The sequence below is a fragment of the Geotrypetes seraphini genome, chromosome 10 (assembly GCF_902459505.1).
Source record: "Geotrypetes seraphini chromosome 10, aGeoSer1.1, whole genome shotgun sequence".
NCBI classification, from domain to species: domain Eukaryota; kingdom Metazoa; phylum Chordata; class Amphibia; order Gymnophiona; family Dermophiidae; genus Geotrypetes; species Geotrypetes seraphini.
In genome coordinates, this window is record NC_047093.1 from 145,070,516 (window position 1) to 145,083,988 (window position 13,473).

Below are 13,473 nucleotides of genomic sequence, written 5' to 3' on the forward strand. Positions count from 1 at the left end.
GTAAAACAATGCTTACTTATGAAATCTTCAGCCTGTTCTTTTCTAGAACCATCAGGGCCTGTGGCTCTTCCATACTAACATAGTAAATGACGGCAGATAACGACCCAAATGTTCCATCCAGTCTGCACAACCATACACTATACAATTACTGATTTAAATTGTCCTTTATTTTAAGATATTTCTTGGCCAGAAGACCAGAGCTCTGGCTGGAGTCTCTGTCAAAGCTCATTCCAGCCATCTAAACCATCCCCAGCCCATCCTCCACTCAATGGCCATATACAGGACATTGGCCATGCAAGTCTGCCCAGTACTGGCCTTAGCTCAATATATACCATTATTTTCTGATTAGAGATCCTGTTTATCCCAAGCTTTTCTGAACTCATCTCCTTCAATATTCACATGTCACACTCAGGCATTGGACCTAGAACTGCCTACAGGACCAGAGGAAAAGCAGGTGGCAGTCAAGTCACTCACATTCAGTTTTTTTTTAAAATAACACATTAATAGATATAAAAACCTAGAGTCACATCTCTAGTCTGTCCAGTTAGAACTGCTGCTTCATGTAGGTTACACCAGTCTTTGCTTAAGGTCATAAAGCACAGTTACTTACCGTAACAGGTGTTATCCAGGGACAGCAGGCAGCTATTCTCACTAATGGGTGACATGATCCAACAGAGCCCCGATGCGGACACCTCAGTCTTGCTTGAGGAAACTCGAAGTTTCAAGTCACCCGCACCGCACATGTGCGAGTGCCTTCCCGCCCAGGGCGCATCTCCTCAGTTCAGATAGCTAGCAGAGAAACCAACCCAGGGAGGTGGGTGGGATGTGAGAATAGCTGCCTGCTGTCCCTGGATAACACTTGTTACGGTAAGTAATTGTACTTTATCCCAGGCCAAGCAGGCAGGTATTCTCACTAATGGGTGACCTCCAAGCTAACCAAAGTGGGATGGTGGGAGAGTTGGCAACTTAGGAGAATAAATTTTGCAATACTGTTTGGCCAAACTGTCCATCCCGTCTGGAGAAAGTATCCAGACAATAATGAGAAGTGAAGGTATGAACCGAGGACCAAGTAGCAGCTTTACAAATTTCCTCAATAGGTGTAGATCTGAGGAAAGCCACAGAAGCTGCCATTGCTCTGACCTTATGGGCTGTGACTTTACTGTGAAGAAGAAACCCAACCTGGGCATAGTAGAAAGAGATACATGCCGCCATCCAATTGGATATGGTACGCTTAGAGATAGAACGTCCCAACTTGTTCGGATCAAAGGAGACAAAAAGTTGAAGAGCAGTTCTATGCGGTTTGGTGCGTTCCAAGTAGAATGCCAAAGCACGTTTACAGTCCAGAGTATGAAGAGCTGATTCTCCAGGATGAGAATGAGGCTTTGGAAAAAACACTGGAAGTACAATAGATTGGTTGAGATGAAACTCCGAGACTACTTTAGGAAGGAATTTCGGATGAGTGCGAAGAACCACCTTGTCATGATGGAACACGGTGAAAGGCGAATCTGCAACCAACGCTTGAAGCTCACTGACTCACTGAGCAGAAATGAGGCTAATGAGAATCACCACTTTCCAAGTGAGATATTTCAGATGAGCCTTGTCCATTGGCTCAAATGGAGGTTTCATCAGCTGAGCAAGAACAATATTGAGGTCCCAAACCACTGGAGGCGGTTTGAGATGAGGATTGACATTGAAAAGTCCTTTCATGAATCTGGAAACCACAGGATGCGCAGAAATAGGTTTCCCTTCAATAGGCTGATAGGAAAGCAGCAATTGCACTAAGATGGACTCGGATCGAAGTAGACTTAAGACCAGACTGAGAAAGGTGCAACAGATAATCCAAAACTGAAGCTAAGGAGGAAAGTAGAGGCTCCTTATAATGAGAAACACACCAATCTAGTCCATTTTTGGTAATAGCATTGTCTAGTAGTAGGCTTCCGTGAAGCTTCCAAAACATCCCTCACAGATTGAGAAATCTGCAGAGGAGCTATGTCGAGAGGAACCAAGCTGGCAGGTGTAGAGACTGCAGGTTGGGATGAAGCAGAGACCCCTGATTCTGCGTAAGCAGAGAGGGAAAAACTGGAAGAAGGTAGGGCTCCCTGCTGCTGAGTTGAAGTAGAAGGGAGTACCAGGGTTGTCTGGGCCACCGAGGAGCAACCAGAATCATGGTGGCGTGGTCGGACTTCAGCTTGACCAGCGTCTTTTGAATTAGAGGAAACAGAGGCAACGCATATAGAAAGAGATTCGTCCAGTCCAGAAGAAAAGCATCTGCCTCGAGGCGATGAGGAGTGTAGATCCCGGAGCAGAACTGAGGCAGTTTGTAGTTGGGGGGGGGGGCTGCAAAGAGGTCTATCTGAGGCGTTCCCCACTGAGAGAAGATGTGATGAAGGGGCGTGGAATGGAGATCCATTTGTGAGGCTGTAGAAGACGACTCAAGTTGTCCGCTAAGGCATTGTCTGCCCCCTGAATGTAAACAGCTTTGAGGAAGGTGTTGTGGCGAATTGCCCAATCCCAAACTTTCAGAGCTTCCTGACAGAGGGAGGCAAATCCCATGCCTCCCTGCTCGTTGACATAATACATGGCGACTTGATTGTCCGTGCGAATGAGGACTACACGGTCGTGAAGCAGATGCTGAAAAGCACTGAGAGCATTGAAAATTACCCTGAGTTCCAGGAGATTGATGTAACACTGACGATCCATACTGGTCCAATAGCCTTGAGTACAGAGACCATCTAGATGAGCCCCCCCAAGCGTAAGTTGAAGAATCGGTCGTGAGAACCTTCTGATGAGGGGGCGTGTGAAAAAGTAAGCCTCTGGATAGATTGGAAGAGAGCATCCACCAGCGAAGAGATTGTGTCAGTGCAGGTGTGACCTGGATGTGTCGAGTCAGAGGGTCGGAAACCTGCGTCCATTGAGATGCCAGGGTCCACTGAGGAATTCTGAGGTGAAGTCTGGCAAAAGGAGTCACATGCACTGTAGAGGCCATATGACCCAGAAGAACAATCATGTGTCTTGTCGAGATGGACGGGCAAGAGGAGATCAAATAACAAAGACGGAGAAGAGCTTCCAGATGTTGTTGAGGAAGTAACACTCTGAGTTGGACAGTATCCAGAACAGCACCGATGAATGGAAGAGTCTGAGAAGGTTGGAGATGGGATTTCGGAAAATTGATTTCGAACCCTAGACTGCAGAAACCAGATAGTTCGTTGGGTCGCGAGGACGACTCCCCGAGACGTGGAATCCTTGATGAGCCAGTCGTCCAGGTAGGGAAACACTTGCAGATCATGGTTCCTGAGCGCAACGGCCACCACCACCAGACACTTGGTGAAGACTCTGGGCAACGAGGCCAGGCTGAAAGGGAGCACTCTGTATTGAAAATGAAGATTTCCCACCTGAAATCTGAGGTATGGACAGGCCGGTGGATGGGAATGTGTGTGTAGGCCTCCTTGAGATCCAGAGAGCATAAAGCAATGTTACTTACCGTAACAGTTGTTATCCAGGGACAGCAGGCAGCTATTCTCACTAGTGGGTGATGTCATCCGACAGAGCCCCGATACGGACGTCTCACAAGCATATTTTGCTTGAAGAAACTCAGAAGTTTCGAGATGCCCGCACCGCGCATGCGCCAGTGCCTTCCCGCCCGATGGTCCGGGCGCGTCTTCTCAGTTCAGGTAGCTAGCAAAGAAGCCAACCCAGGGGAGGTGGGTGGGACGTGAGAATAGCTGCCTGCTGTTCCTGGATAACAACTGTTACGGTAAGTAACATTGCTTTATCCCAGGACAAGAGGGCAGGTATTCTCACTAGTGGGTGACCTTCAAGCTAACCTCAATGGGATGGTGGGAGAGTTGGCAACTTAGGAGAATAAATTTTGTAACACAGTTTGGCCAAACTGTCCATCCCTTCTGGAGAAAGTATCCAGACAATAATGAGAGGTGAATGTATGAACCGAGGACCAAGTGGCAGCCTTACAAATCTCCTCAATTGGTGTCGATCTGAGGAAGGCTACAGAGGCCGCCATTGCTGTGACCTTACAGGGAAGGGGTAATCCAGCCTGGGCATAGCAGAAAGAGATACAAGCCGCCATCCAGTTGGAGATGGTGCGCTTCGATACAGGTCGTCCCAACTTGTTTGGATCAAAGGAGACGAAAAGTTGAGGAGCAGTTCTGTGTGGCTTGGTGCGATCCAAGTAGAAAGCCAAAGCACGTTTACAGTCTAGAGTGTGAAGAGCTGATTCTCCAGGATGAGAATGAGGCTTTGGAAAAAAACACTGGAAGTACAATGGATTGGTTGAGATGAAATTCAGAGACCACTTTAGGCAGGAATTTTGGATGAGTGCGGAGGACAACCTTGTCATGATGGAATACTGTGAAAGGTGGATCCGCCACTAAGGCCTGAAGCTCACTGACCCTGCAAGCAGACGTGAGGGCCACCAGAAAAACCACTTTCCAAGTGAGAAACTTTAGTGGAGCCTTGTTGAGAGGCTCAAAAGGAGGTTTCATAAGCTGAGAAAGGACAACATTGAGATCCCAAACCACTGGAGGAGGTTTGAGAGGATTGACATGAAAAAGTCCTTTCATAAATCTGAAAACCACAGGATGAGCAGAGAGAGGTTTCCCTTGTCGAGGCTGATGGAAAGCTGCAATAGCACTCAGGTGGACTCGTATAGATGTCGACTTGAGACCAGACTGAGACAGGTGTAGAAGATAGTCCAATACAGAGGATAGGGAGGCTCGCTGAGGCTTAGAATTGGAAATAGAGAATGACACGGGGAGCGATCCTCGCAGGGAGCCGCGGCGTGGCGGCAGTTTGGCTGCGGGTTATGGAGACTCCATAGCCAAATCGCCGCAGACATGGGGACAAAAGTTTTCACTGCCCGCAAAAACGGTGAAAAGATTTGTCCCCGCAGGCCAATGTACCCCCTTCTAAGTACCGCTATTTACCTTGTCTTCACCGTGTGTCTTTGGTTCGGGACCGGGTGTTTGATTTTTTTTCCGGCGGCCATGTTTGTCTCCGCCATGTGGTCTGTCTCCTCCAACTGTCTACCCGACTTGCACGTTGCCGCATTGACTCCGCCCCCCAATATACTGGCTCCTCATTTGATTCGCGGCGTCCCCTGCCGGCTCAAGAGCTGTGATCAGCTGATCAGGAAGAGGAGCTGTGCCTAGCGATTGCTCTGCTAAGCAAGTACCAGGCACAGCCCCTCTCCTCTTTTACCGTACAAACAGCATGCTAGTTGTGTGAGCATAGCCTGGTAAGAACATAAGAAGTTGCCTCCGCTGAGGCAGACCCTAGGTCCATCCTGCTCAGCGGTCCGCTCCCGCGGCGGCCCACCATGCCCATTGCCTGAGCAATGGTCTATACCTATCTATACCCCTCAATCCCTTTTTCTTCCAGGAATCTATCCAAACCTTCTTTGAAACCATTTAATGTTTTCTTGTCTACAACAGCCTCTGGAAGCGCGTTCCATGTATCCACCACCCTCCCAACCCAGCATTTTTAACTGGAATTGATGGAGCTTTGTGCATCATACCCTTAGTATATTGAAATATGCTCACTATGCAATGACATGCCCACAGGGGGCTCGAATGGAACACACAGCAGTGCCATTCCCAGACCAGGAAATCAGCCATTTTCGGTAACCTGCAAATGCTTGGCCCTGATACTTTCCCACCACCTTTAGGAGATATTTAATCCTTTATTTAATTGCAAAAATCCTGAATTACCATAGGAAAATCAGGACCCAATCATTTTTTTGCAGTCTGTTAAATGGACAGTACTATGCAGATCATGCAGTAACAGCCTTTTGTTCATTTCTGCACTGGAAAAAGGATTATTTCATATCCATGTGCAATGTTATTGTGGAGGGGGGCCTGGTAATTAGAACCACGAGTCATTTGTTCTCTTCCCTCTAATACACACCTTGCTCCTTTTCGGTAAAGCCTTAAGTCAGCAAACCTTCCACAAAACGAGATTCATATATCACTGCCTGACATGGAACAAAAGGTAAATTGCATTGCTCAAGAAAAGCAGGAAAGGGAGACCTCAGAGAAAGAATAAATGTATGCTGCGGTGACGGAGCGGTGAAAGGGATGGCAGTGGCGGTGACAGGGCGGTGAAGGGAATGGCTGTGACGGGGCGGTGCAGAGGATGGTGGGACGGGGCGGTGACGGGGACAAATTTTTCCCCCGTGTCATTCTCGAATTGGAAACACACCATGAAGAAAATCTAGTCCATTTTTGGGAGTAGCATTGACAAGTAGCAGGCTTCCTGGAAGCCTCCAAGACATCCCTCACCGCCTGGGAAAACTGGTGAGGAGTTACGTTGAGAGGAACCAAGCTGTCAGGTGGAGAGACTGCAGGTTGGGATGAAGTAGAGATCCCTGATGCTGAGTAAGCAGTGAAGGAAACACTGGAAGAAGGAATGGCTCCCTGCTGCTGAGTTGAAGTAGAAGGGAGAACCAAGGTTGTCTGGGCCACCGAGGAGCTATCAGAATCATGGTGGCATGGTCGGACTTCAGCTTGACCAGAGTCTTTTGAATGAGAGGAAAGGGAGGAAACGCATACAGAAAGCGATTCCCCCAATCCAGCAGAAAGGCATCTGCCTCAAGACGATGAGGAGTGTAGATCCTGGAGCAGAATTGAGGCAGCTTGAAATTGTGGGGAGCCGCAAAGAGGTCTATCTGAGGCGTCCCCCACTGAGAGAAGATCTGATGAAGGGGCTTGGAATGGAGTGTCCATTCGTGAGGCTGGAGGAGACGACTTATGTTGTCCGCCAAGACATTGTCCTTCCCCTGAATGTAGACAGCTTTGAGGAAGGTGTTGTGGCGAACCGCCCAATCCCAGACTCTGAGAGCTTCCTGGCAGAGGGAGGCCGAGCCCGTGCCCCCCTGCTTGTTGACATAATACATGGCGACCTGATTGTCTTTGCGAATGAGGACCACCATGTCGTGAAGCAGATGTTGAAAAGCCTGAAGAGCATTGAAGATGGCTCTGAGCTCCAGAAGATTGATTTGATGGAGTCGGTCCGCACTGGTCCAGAATCCCTGAGTGCGAAGACCATCCAGATGAGCTCCCCAGGCATAGGTCGATGAATCGGTTGCGAGAACCTTCTGGTGGGGAGGAGTGTGAAACAGCAAACCTCTGGCTAGATTCAAAGAGGTCATCCACCAAAGTAGAGACTGTCGAAGAGCAGGAGTGACTATGATGTGTCGAGTCAACGGGTCTGACACCTGAGTCCATTGAGAAGCCAGGGTCCACTGAGGAATTCTGAGATGGAGTCTGGCAAAAGGCGTCACATGAACTGTAGAGGCCATGTGGCCCAGGAGGACCATCATGTGTCTCGCTGAGATGGACTGGTGAGAAGACACAGACTGGCAGAGATGAAGAAGAGCATCCATGCGCTGAGGAGGAAGGAATGCTCTGAGTCGAATGGTATCCAGGACCGCCCCGATGAAGGGGAGAGACTGGGTAGGCTGTAGATGAGATTTGGGGAAGTTGATCTCGAAGCCCAAACTCTGCAGGAAGCAAATTGTAGCCAGGGTCGCCGAAATGACCTCTGGAGCTGAGGGGGCCTTGATGAGCCAGTCGTCGAGGTAGGGAAAAACCTGAAGACCCCTGTTCCGTAGTGCAGCGGCCACCACTACCAGACACTTCGTGAAGACTCTGGGAGACGAGGACAGGCCGAATGGAAGCACTCGATACTGCAGATGGAGATGTCCCACCCGAAATCTGAGGAACTTGCGAGAGGCCGGATGAATGGGAATGTGAGTGTAGGCCTCCTTGAGATCCAGAGAGCATAACCAGTCGTTCTGCTCGAGGGGGTAGAGGGAAGCAAGGGTCAGCATGCGAAACCTCTCCTTGACCAAGAACTTGTTGAGGACCCGAAGGTCCAGTATGGGTTGCAGGTCGCCCGTCTTCTTCGGGACGAGGAAGTACCGGGAGTAGAAACCCCGGTTGTGTTGGTCCACAGGGATCGGCTCGACGGCCCGAAGCCGGAGCAAAGCTTGAGCTTCCTGAAGAAGGGCGGTCTGTGTCAAGTTCGAAGGATACTCTCTTGGAGGATGGTCCGGAGGGACCCGATGGAAAGGACCCAGAGGTCGGTGGTAATAGCCTCCCAGCGATGAAAGAAATGATGGAGGCGACCCCCGATGGGAAAAACAGGAGGATGCAGAATGAGGTCGGTTATGCTCCCTGGAAGAGAGTCAAAAAGGCTGAGGAGCCTTGGGGACAGTAGGAGGCTCAGGTTTTTGCTGAGCCTTCTGAGGCTGCCTCTTCGCTGGTTGCCTCGCAGCTGGAGCCTGCCTTGGAGTGTAACGCCGCTGATAGATCAAGGGCGGTCTAGCAGGTCGAGACTGTTGAGGCTTAGGCTTGGGCCGAAGGATGGACTGAAAAGACTTTTCATGGTCAGATAATTTCTTCGTCACAGTCTCGATGGACTCGTCAAATAAATCCGCTCCCGCACAAGGAACATTGGCAAGTCTGTCCTGGAGGTTCGGGTCCATGTCAATGGTCCGAAGCCATGCCAATCGACGCATAGCCACGGAACAGGTGGCAGCCCGTGCCGAAAGCTCAAAGGCATCGTAAGAGGATTGCATCAACTGGAGACGTAGCTGGGACAGCGAGGCCACTACTTCCTCAAATTCGAATCAAGCCTGAGATTCAATGTAAGGTGTGAACTTCCGAAGCACAGGCAGGAAGAACTCCAAATAAGATGCAAAATGAAAAGTATAATTGAGAACTCGGGAAGCCATCATCGAGTTCTGGTATATCCTCCTCCCAAACTTATCCATTGTCCTGCCCTCGCGACTCGGAGGCACCGAGGCGTATACCTGGGACAGATGAGACCGCTTGAGGGAGGATTTGACCAGCAGGGCTTGGTGAGAGAGTTGAGAGCCCTCAAACCCCTTGTGATGAACCGTGCGGTATCGTGCATCCAACTTGCCCGGGACCGCAGGAATGGAGTATGGCGTTTCAAAACATCTCATAAACGTTTGATCGAGTAGTTTATGCAGAGGCAGGCGAAGAGACTCCGCAGGAGGATTAGGCAAATGCATGATGTTGAGGTATTCCTTGGAGTACCGAGAACCGGTGTCCAAGGTAATATCTAGGTCATCCGCCATCTGCCGGAGGAAAGAAGAAAAAGACAATTGATCCTTCAGCACAGGCCTCCGAGAAGGACTGGACAAAGTCGAGGCCTCGGGATCCAGAGAGACCTGGGATCAACAGGGAGAAAAAGAGTTAGACGGTTCCTCGTACTCCGGCCCCTGCGGAGGGGACATGTCTGATGAAGAGTACCCCAGGCGTGGCAGCTTCTTCTGCGGTGAAACTTCCGAGTGCCGCGAGGAGTGCCTGGACCGATGCCCCTCCCGGTGTCTGGAGGGGGATCTAGAATGACGATGCTTAGCATGGTCCCCCGACGCCTCTAGCGAGTAGATGGGACTCGAGGCCGTGGAGCGAAGAGGCGGGAGATTCGACGCTTCTCGAGATGCAGTCCAGGCCTGGTAAGGAGTGCGGAAGAATTCTTCCCGAGACTTGCGATGCCCAGGGTTTCGATTACCCGAAGAGGTATGCCAGACCTCTTCATCTGGAGGCGAGATAGGCTCTAAAGGGGGCATGTCACTAAAGGAGGCCCGCCTCGAGGGACCGGCCCCATATGCCGCTCCTCCTCGCCAAGCAGCAAGACCGACCGGCGAGGAGGAGGGGCGGTCCGCCCCCCGGAATCGGAAGGTCACCCTGGATGGTGGCAATTAACTTAGGTCCCATGGTGTGCATGAGCTCGACGAACTGAGCCTCCAAAAGGGACCGCAACGAAGCTGATATGGAGGGATCCGCACCGAAAGGGGGTCCTCCAGCACGGTCTTTGCGCTCCTTCGTGGTCGAGTGCTTTTGCTTGGAAGCTTTCGGCACTTTGATAACCACGGGTGGAATGGTAGAAGGCGGTACCTGATCTGAGGAGACGGAGGAAGGCACCGGCGCCGAAGTCGGGGTCGAAACCGGGACAAACGAAGCCGGCTTCAGGAGACGGAGCAGTAGGAGTGGTGGCGGGCTTCGCATGGGCAGGCGAAGCGGCAGCCGAAGTCGAAGCTGAAGGTTCCTTCGTAGCTTCCATTTTGAACATCGACTCCCACAAAAAACAGCAACGCTTAAACGCCCGCGCTGTAAGAGTGGAACAAGGCCGGCACGATTTCGGGAACTGCTCTGGACCAAGACACTGCAGGCAGCGTCGATGCAGGTCCGTCAGCGAAATCGCGCACTGGCACTTCCTACACTTTTTAAAACCGGTAATTGGCCGGGACATATGCCGAAAAAGCTCCGCCTCGAGATCGAAGGAGCGGGGCCTGAGCCACGCGGCCGAATCGCCAGAAGAAATTTTTTTTTTTTAAAAGAAATAAAACACACGATGAGTAAAAAGAACTCAAACCGCGGCTAGTTAGAAGGCAAAAAACGGGAATTCAGTCAGCGCAGAATCGAAGTAAAACTTCTCAGCTCCGCGGAAAGAAAAGAACTGAGGAGACGCGCCCGGACCATCGAGCTGGAAGGCACTGGCGCATGCGCGGTGCGGGCATCTCAAAACTTCTGAGTTTCTTCAAGCAAAATATGCTTGTGAGATGTCCGTATCGGGGCTCTGTCGGATGACATCACCCACTAGTGAGAATACCTGCCTGCTTGTCCTGGGATAACCAGTCGTTCTGCTCGAGGAGGGGATACAGGAATGCTAGGGTCAACATGCGAAACTTTTCTCTGACTAGAAATTTGTTGAGCACCCTGACATCCAAAATAGGACGCAGATCACCCGTCTTCTTTGGAACAAGGAAGTACCGGGAGTAAAAACCCTTGTTCTGTTGAGCCAAAGGAACGGGCTCGATAGCTCGAAGCTGAAGCAAAGCTTGAGCTTTCTGAAGAAGGGCGGTCTTTGTCGAGTTGGAAGGATACTCTCTTGGAGGATGTTACGGAGGACCTTGATGGAACTGAAGAGAGTATTCCTCCCTGACGATGGAAAGGACCCAGAGGTCGGTGGTAATAGTCGTCCATCGGTGGTAAAAATGATGGAGACGATCTCCGATAGGCGGAAAAACGGAAAAAGGCAGAACGACTGAGGTTATGCTTTGAGACAATCAAAAAGGCTGAGGAGCCTTGGGTACAGCAGGTGGATAAGGCTTCTGCTGCTTCTGAGGATGTTGCCTCTTGACAAGCTGACGGGTGACAGGAGCCTGTTTTGGTGGAAAACGCCATTGGTAAATCAGAGGTGGGCGTGAAGGCCGAAGAGGAGCTGGCTTAGGACGGAGAATAGATTGAAAGGACTTCCCGTGGTCCGAAAGCTTCTTGGTGGCAGCTTCAATAGACTCAAAGAGGTCAGTGCCAACACAAGAGACATTAGCCAGCCGGTCCTGCAGATTTGGGTCCATGTTGATGGTATGGAGCCACGCCAGACGTCGCATGGCCACCGAGCAAGCAGTAGCCCGAGCAGACAGTTCAAAGGCATCATATGAGGACTGAAGAAGTTGCAGTCGAAGCTGGGACAATGATGCCAGGACTTCCTGGTACTCAAAGTGTGCCCGAGAATCCAAATAGGGCATGAACTTGTGAAGGATGGATAGGAAAAACTCAAAATAGGTGATGAAATGAAAATTGTAGTTGAGAACTCTGGAGGTCATCATGGAGTTCCGGTACATGCGACGACCAAATCTGTCCATCGTCTTGCCCTCTCTGCCCGGGGGAACAGTGGCATAGACTTGAGAAGGGTGAGAACGCTTCAAAGAAGATTCCACCAGAAGGGATTGATGAGACAATTGAGCACTGTCTTGGACAGTCCTGTATGTGGAATCCAATTTCCCTGGAACAGCTGGAATGGAATAAGGAGTTTCCAGACAGCGGACAAAAGTTTGATCCAAAAGCTTGTGGAGAGGAAGCCTGAGGGATTCCGCAGGAGGTTGAGGGAGATGCATGGTCTCGAGATACTCCTTAGAAAATTTGGACCCAGTGTCCAGTTGAATATCCAAATCAGCTGCCATCTGATATAGAAAAGAAAAAGACAGCTGATCTGCCAAAGCCTGGCCTCGAGAGGGACTCGAGGACGTCGAGGCAGCTTGGTCCAATGAAGACGGAGATCTGGATGGAGAAAAAGGCCCCACCGGGTCCTCGAGATCCGGAAGTGAAAGGGTCAAAGTAGACGGTGAGGAATACTGAAGAAAAGGCTGCTTTCGATAAGGCGAGGCGTGCCTGGATGAATGCTTCGAAGAATGCCTCAATCGATGATGTGAGCTGTTCCTCGAAGCAGGCCTCGATACTCGAGGAGAGTGTCCTCGTCGAAGCCCCCAGAGAATGGATGGGGCTGGAGGCTGTGGAACGAAGCAGCAGTGGTTGGGTGGAAGAACCTCGAGGCACTCGCAAAGACTCTGCTCCTTGCATCAAGTGGACAGGTTCCAACGGAGGCATGGGCAAAGACTCTACTACTTGCGATGCATGCATCGATGCCAGACCAGACACTCGCAGAGACTTTGCTCCCTGTAGAGCAGTGGTCTCAAAATCAAACCCTTTGCAGGGCCACATTGAATTTGTAGGTACTTAGAGGGCCGCAAAAAAAAAATAGTTAATGTCTTATTAAAGAAATGACAATTTTGCATGAGGTGAAACTCTTTATAGTTTATAAATCTTCCCTCCCCTGAAGGCCTGCATGTCCCCCCCTTGCCTCCCGGTCTTAGTTTCAACTAATTATCGCAGCCTGCAGAGAGGATCACTGGTGCTGTAGCATTCCTTGCAGGCTGCCATCGGCCTCTGCAGCATGTTCCTTCTTCCGTGGTCTTAGTTTCAACTAATTATCGCAGCCTGCAGAGAGGATCACTGGTGCTGTAGCATTCCTTGCAGGCTGCCATCGGCCTCTGCAGCATGTTCCTTCTTCCGTGGTTCTGCCCCTCCTCTGACGTCAGGGGCAGGATCGTGGCAGAGAGAATATGCTGCTGAGGACGACGGCAGCCTGCCAGGATCGCTACAGCACTGGCAATCCTCTCTGCAGGCTGCAGTAATTATCTGAAGGTAAGAGCAGACCAGGGGGGAACCGGAGGACACCGCAAAGAGTGGGCAGCACTAGTAAAGACTGCGGGCCGCAAAATAGTACCAGGCGGGCCGCATATGGCCCCCTGGGCCGCAAGTTTGAGACCACTGCTGTAGAGAGTGTGCATACGACTGAGGCACAGGAGGCGGCTCGACCTTGCGGGAGACCTCCGCATGCCCAGGCTGGATTTGAGAGAGAAGCTTCGGCCCCATTGTGATAAAGAGCTGAATGAATTGCTTCTCCAATAAGATCTGGAACAAAGCCGGCAAGGATGGATCCGCGTCTCCAACGGGACCACCTGCATGGGCTTCGATCTCCCTCGAGGCAATGTGAGAGTGCTTGGACTTAGAAGCCTTGGGCACTTTAAGCACCACCGGGGGAATGGGCTGCTGTGCTACCTGACCTGAAGAGACAGAGGAAGGC

At 50.8% G+C, this 13,473-nt stretch overlaps 1 protein-coding gene across 1 annotated transcript in view; it reads left to right on the forward strand.

Annotated features, from left to right (window-relative positions):
• LENG9 (leukocyte receptor cluster member 9) overlaps positions 1 to 13,473 on the forward strand; it is a 28,055-nt gene that overhangs the window by 11,317 nt on the left and 3,265 nt on the right. The window lies entirely within an intron of this gene.